Source organism: Sapajus apella, unplaced genomic scaffold, assembly GCF_009761245.1.
Source record: "Sapajus apella isolate SASKATOON/1434 unplaced genomic scaffold, GSC_monkey_1.0 scaffold2613, whole genome shotgun sequence".
Classification (NCBI taxonomy): domain Eukaryota; kingdom Metazoa; phylum Chordata; class Mammalia; order Primates; family Cebidae; genus Sapajus; species Sapajus apella.
The window spans coordinates 1-6,559 of record NW_022439539.1 but is presented as its reverse complement, the minus strand read 5'-3'; the positions used below and the strand labels follow the sequence as shown (position 1 = coordinate 6,559).

General features: G+C 41.1%; 1 pseudogene across 1 annotated transcript; it reads left to right on the top strand.

The window, feature by feature from the left end:
• The first annotated feature begins 1,849 nt into the window (after positions 1-1,849).
• LOC116547297 lies at positions 1,850-2,963 on the top strand (annotated as a pseudogene). The gene has a single exon (XR_004267017.1). The product of XR_004267017.1 is annotated as an ATP synthase subunit gamma, mitochondrial-like (transcript).
• The last annotated feature ends 3,596 nt before the right edge of the window (positions 2,964-6,559 follow it).

Genomic DNA, 6,559 nt, shown 5'->3' with positions numbered 1-6,559 from the left:
GTAATAGAAGTATTGTGGAGAGGGAGTATAAGAGGAAACATAAGTGCTCTTCCAGATCAGAATAAACCCTAGTCTCTGTTAGTGGTTTTCCTGATACTCCTGACCACTTCTTCTGGACAAGGCATTCTTGTAGGAGTTGAAATTTCTGAAGTGGAAAAGCCATGGGTATTCCAATCTGGGTTGAAAATAAAAAATGACAAAATACTTTTTTTTTTGAGACGGAGTTTTGTTCTTGTTTCCCAAGCTGGAGTGCAATGGGACAATCTCAGCTCACTGAAACCTTCGCCTCCCAGGTTCAAGCAATTCTCCTGTCTCAGCCTCCCGAGTAGCTGGGATTACAGCCATATGCCACCATGCCCAGATAGTTTTTCGTATTTTTTAGTAGAAACAGGGTTTCACCATGTTAGCGAGGCTGGTCTTGAACTCCTGACCTCAGATGATCCACCTGCCTTGGCCTCCCAAAGTGCAGGGATTACAGACATGAGCCACTATGCTCAGCCCGACAAAATACTTTTAAAACCATCAGTCACAAAATTTAAGCTTTTGGCTATAAGGGAACTTCGTTTTCAGGGCTATAATGGTTTAATTTAGCATAGGTCCCTATCTTCATCCTTCCTCCCCCAATAATTTTACAAATGATTAGTGTTTGTTAGTCATTTCTTCCTTTTATTTTTTTTTTTCTGAGACAGAGTTTCACTCTTGTTACCCAGCCTGGAGTGCAATGACGCGATCTTGACTCACCGCAACCTCCACCTCCTGGGTTCAGGCAATTCTCCTGCCTCAGCCTCCTGAGTAGCTGGGATTACAGGCACGCGCCACCATGCCCAGCTAATTTTTTGTATTTTTAGTAGAGACGGGGTTTCACCATGTTGACCAGGATGGTCTTGACCTCGTGATCCACCCGCCTCAGCCTCCCAAAGTGCTGGGATTACAGGCGTGAGCCACCGCGCCCGGCAGTCATTTCTTCCTTTTTGGTGTTCCTGTTGAAATGAATTGGAAAAATACCTGGCTTCTCCAATTGCTAGGCAGTCTGGTCTGTGGCGACTGGAGGAAGTCACAGGTATGGCCAGCTTTTGTTGGCAGCTGATTATTGTACTGTCAGGGGATTTCTATTAAGTAACTGCATTAAGGTTATATTTTTAGCTGATTTATTACTAGGGTATTGTATTCTGTATCACTTCTGGCTAGCAGCACCAGAGGGTAGGATGTTTTGACATATTAAGTGATATAATTTTGTGTAAGTTAACATACAAACATTGTGGATTTAAAGAGGTCAGCCTGGGTGTGGTGGCTCATGCTTGTAATCCAAGCACTTTGGGAGGATGAGGCAAGAGGATCACTTGAGGCCAGAAGATCAAGGCCAGCCTGGGCAACACAGCGAGACTTCATTCCTACAAAACTTTTGTTTGCTTTTTTAAGATGGAGTCTTATTCTTGTTGCCCAGGCTGCAGTGCAATGGCGTAATCTCAGCACACTGCAACCTCAGCCTCTCGAGTAGCTAGGATTACAGGCATGTGCCACAACGCCTGGCTAATTTTTTGTATTTTTAGTAGAGATGGGGTTTCTTCATGTTACTCAGGCTGGTCTGGAACTCCCAACCTCAGGTGATCCACCAGCCTTAGCCTCCCAAAGTGCTGGGATTACAGGTGTGAGCCACTGCGCCCAGCCATAAAAATTTTTTTTTTTAAACTTAGCCAGGCATGGTGGCATGTGCCTGTAGTCCCAGCCACTTGGGAGGCTGAGGCAGATGGATCACCTGAGCCCAGGAGATCAAAGCTGCAGTGAGCTATGATTGAGTCACTGCACTACAACCTGGGCAACAGAGTGAGACCCTGTCTCTAAAAAATAAAATAAAGACAACTGACCTTCAGCAGGGCTGCAGCTACCATGTTCTCTGGCACGGGTGTCTCTGGGCTGTCGGCCTGGACCTTGCAGCCACAACGGATTCAAGTTCGAAATAAGGCAACTTTGAATGATATTACCAGGCGACTAAACTCCATCAAAAACATCCAGAAAATTACCAAGCCTATAAAAATGGTAGCAGCAGCAAAATATGCCCGAGCTGAGACAGCTGAAACCAGCTCAAATATATGGATTGGGATCTTTGGCTCTGTATGAAAAAGCTGATATCAAGGTGCCTGAAGGCAAGAAGAAACACCTCCTTATTGGTAAGTCCTCAGGTCGAGGACTGTGTGATGCTATTCATTCCTCCATTGCTAAACAGATGAAACGTGAGGTTGCTACACTAATAGCAGCTGGGAAAGAAGTTATGCTTGTTGGAATTGGTGACAAAATCAGAGTCATACTTTATAGGACTCATTCTGACCAGTTTCTAGTGGCATTCAAATAAGTGGGAAGAAAGCCCTCAACTTTTGGAGATCTGTCAGTCATTGCCCTTGGATTGCTAAATTCTGAGTATGAATTTGATGAAAGCTCCATTGTCTTTAATCAATTCAGGTCTGTCATCTCCTATAAGACAGAGGAAAAGCCCATCTTTTCCCTTAATACCACTGCAAGTGCTGAGAGTATGAGTATCTATGATGATGTTGATGCTGATGTGCTGCAAAATTACCAAGAATACAATCTGGCCAACATCATCTACTACTCTCTGAAGGAGTCCACCACTAGTGAGCAGAGCGCCAGGATGACAGCCATGGACAACGCCAGCAAGAATGTTTCTGAGATGACTGACAAATTGACATTGACATTCAACCATACCCGCCAAGCTGTCATCCCAAAGGAGTTGACTGAAATCATCTCTGGTGCTGCAGCTCTGGATTAATGAAAATCGAGTTCCATCCTCAGACAAGAGGTAAAGAAGGAAAATTCAGCCAGCTGATTTTGTCTTTAGCTTACTGCTGTCTCTGTCAGAAGAAACTGTTTATCAATTGTTTGGATTACTGAAGACAGCAAGATATTTGTAAATTATCTTACAATAAACAACTTAAAATAAGAAAATAAAATAAAGAAGTTTCACATCCTAAAGCAAATCACAGAATCTAAAATACATATTTTCTATTAAGCATTTTTCAGTCAGACAATTACTATTGTAATGGAATAGCATTACGAACCTTCATTACAAAGAAACTTTAAAGTTTCCTTATATGCGTAGTGTTACTAGCCCCGAACTGTAGTTGTCAAGAACCTCCCATAACACTTATGTTTCTTTAAGATAAATTGTTACATTCCATTCAAAAGATACTCCAGTCACTGCTTTTATTCTTGTATTTAATCAGAAAAAAAAGTTTAAAAACAATGAATTTTGTTATTTTACTAAATGGGTAGCACAAAAACACAAAATACCTTTCGTTTCCTTTTTTTTTTTTTTGCGACCTAGTCTTGCTCTGTCACCCAGGCTGGAGTACTGTGGCACAATCTCGGCTCACTCAACCTCTGCCTCCTGGGTTCAAGTGATTCTTGTGCTTCAGCCTCCCAAGTTAGCTGGGACTACAGGCTTGCACCACCATGCCCAGCTAATTTTTTAATTTTTAGTAGGGATGGGGTTTTACCATGTTGGCCAGGCTGGTGTTGAACCCCTGACTTCAGGTGATCCACCCACCTCAGTCTCCCAAAATGCTGGGATTACAGGCATGAGCTGCTGCACCTGGCCTCTTTTCAAAATATATATACAATGTGGTATTGTAATTAATATTGTCTCTATAATAATTTTGCCCAGGAGTAGCTATAACTAAAAGTTACCACCTTTTGAAATTATTAAATCAAGTATTAAAAAGAATTCATCATTGCTAAATTATCCAGCATTCCAAATATTTTTTATTTGTTACTGATCTTGCTGCTTTCTGGAAAAAACTAAAATTAGATTAAAAAAAAAACCCATGAAAACTGAGCTACATCCAAGTGGCCATATGCAATTACAGTAACAAGATACTTGATTGCCTCACACCCATAATCAGGCTTAATTACAGATCTGCAGTCAAAGTACCCACTTTGGCCTAAACTTGACACAGGAGCTTCTCCCTAGGCTGACACTAGAGATTCGGGTTGGAATTCCAGAGACAAGCAGGACTATCTGGCCCATTTGGCTGTATTCATCCCTTAGTCTACTCAGAATGGTTGAGGTATCTGAGGAGCCAGTCAAAAGGCCCAGCTGATTATCCCACTCTAACACTTGTGATGACATACCATTGAACTACTGGAGAGAAGAGGGGTACCAGCACTATTCTGTTTTTTCTGTCATTCTGACTTAAAAACAGGAAAACACTATTCACCAGTTACTATGGATCTGTCTTCAGTGTTAAGAAACCATGGCCATGACAGTTTCTTAAGAAAATATTTTTATGGTATTATATAAAATAAATAACTTTACTTAATTCTCCCTTAACTAGGTCACCAAATAAGTATCCATATTGTGGATAATAGGAAACAATGTTGATTTCCAATCTTTCTATTTTATAGGATTTTCATTAATGTTCAAAAATAATTACTATTGGGGATTTCCTGAAGTAGTACAGATTTCTGTCAACTTTCACCCTACATACTATATTCCAATTTAGCTGAATCACTCTAGATAATTTTACATAATCTCAAGTCTTTAGCCTTAAGAATTTAAGGGCTTTGTGCCGGGTGCGGTGGCTCAAGCCTGTAATCCCAGCACTGTGGGAGGCCGAGGCGGGTGGATCACGAGGTCAAGAGATCGAGACCATCCTGGTCAACATGGTGAAACCCCGTCTCTACTAAAAATACAAAAAAAAATTAGCTGGGCATGGTGGCGCATGCCTGTAATTCCAGCGACTCAGAAGGCTGGGGCAGGAGAATTGCCTGAACCCGGGAGGCAGAGGTTGTGGTGAGCCGAGATCACGCCATTGCACTCCAGCCTGGGTAACAAGAGCGAAACTCCGTCTCTAGAGAGATAGATAAAAAAAAAAAGAATTTAAGGGCTTTGATATTGCTTCCTAGCCTAGTATAACCAAGCAAAAGATTACTAACTCTCAAAACAAATTGAATAAGAGTTTTAATTTGGTATAGTTAATAGGCAAAGTCTCTATGAGTAGGCAAATCTGCATGCTGTTTTTCTTTCAGGCTTAGTTTTAGGTTCACTATCTATCTCTCTCTTTGAGGAACACTGCATAAAGTTATTTGTATTAGAGCTCCTTAGAGAAAGAGTACAAATTGTTTACAACTAGTTTTTTCATATACCCAAAAAAGCACAGTTACAATCTCCGTCCCATTCATAAATTAACGGCCAAGCCAAAGTAACCTAATAAAGCTATTTTAACAGGTGCTAAATAATTCTTTTATCTATACTTTTGTATTGATCAAATTATTTACATGCTCTTTAAAAATCTTTTATGAATTGAAAGCTGTAACTCTCTCTCTTGAAGTCTGTCTGTATCACGTAAGTCTTGATCAGTCTTGGGTGATTCATTCATAGCTGCCTGTCTTTGTTGAGTGGTTTTCACAAATCTCAGCAGATTGATGATGGCAGCAGGTGTTACTCCAGGTATACGACTAGCAGCCCCGATCTAAGAATCAATATCACAAGAGAAACATAAATGAGCTATGTTAAATCAAATTGATTTTCCTCCTAATAACAACCTATATAGTTTATATGGTATTTTCTTATGTATTTATTTATTTGTTTTTATTTTTATTTTTATTTTATTTTATTTTTTTTGAGACGGAGTTTCGCTCTTGTGACCCAGGCTGGAGTGCAATGGCGCGATCTCGGCTCACCGCAACCTCTGCCTCCTGGGTTCAGGCAATTCTCCTGCCTCAGCCTCCTGAGTAGCTGGGATTACAGGCAAACACCAACATGCCCAGCTAATTTTTTGTGTTTTTAGTAGAGACGGGGTTTCACCATGTTGACCAGGATGGTCTCGATCTCTTGACCTCGTGATCCACCCTCCTCGGCCTCCCAAAGTGCTGGGATTACAGGCTTGAGCCACTGCGCCCGGCCTTATTTGTTTTTAAAAGACTGAGATTCACCATGTTGGTCAGGCTGGTCTTGAACTCCTGACCTCAAGTGATCCGCCCGCCTTGGCAAAAAAAAAAAAAAAAAAAAAAAAAAAAAGAAATGTTATTATTTATGTCTTCATTTTACAAATGGGAATCTGAGGCACAGATGTTAAAATAGCTTGTGCAAGATCACATAACTAATAGATATTACAGTATTTACTTTTTCTTCCCATTAAACTAAGAAAAACTATAAACAAATTCCTTTCTTCAAAAATAGGTCCACAGTCCCTTTTTGGAAATTTTTGAGGCCAGCCTGGGCAAAATAGTGGGACTCTGTCTCTACAAAAGATAAAAAAAAATTGGCTTAGCATGGTGGTACACACTTGTAGTACTAGTCACTCAGAAAACAAAGGTGGGAGGATTGCTTGAGCCTTGGAGGTCGAGAATGCAGTGAGCCATGATTATGCCACTACACTCCAGCCTGGGTGACAAAGTAAGCCCCTCTCTCAAAAAAATAAAATGAAGGCCGGGCGCGGTGGCTCAAGCCTGTAATCCCAGCACTTTGGGAGGCCGAGGCGGGTGGATCACGAGGTCAAGAGATCGAGACCATCCTGGTCAACATGGTGAAACCCCGTATCTACTA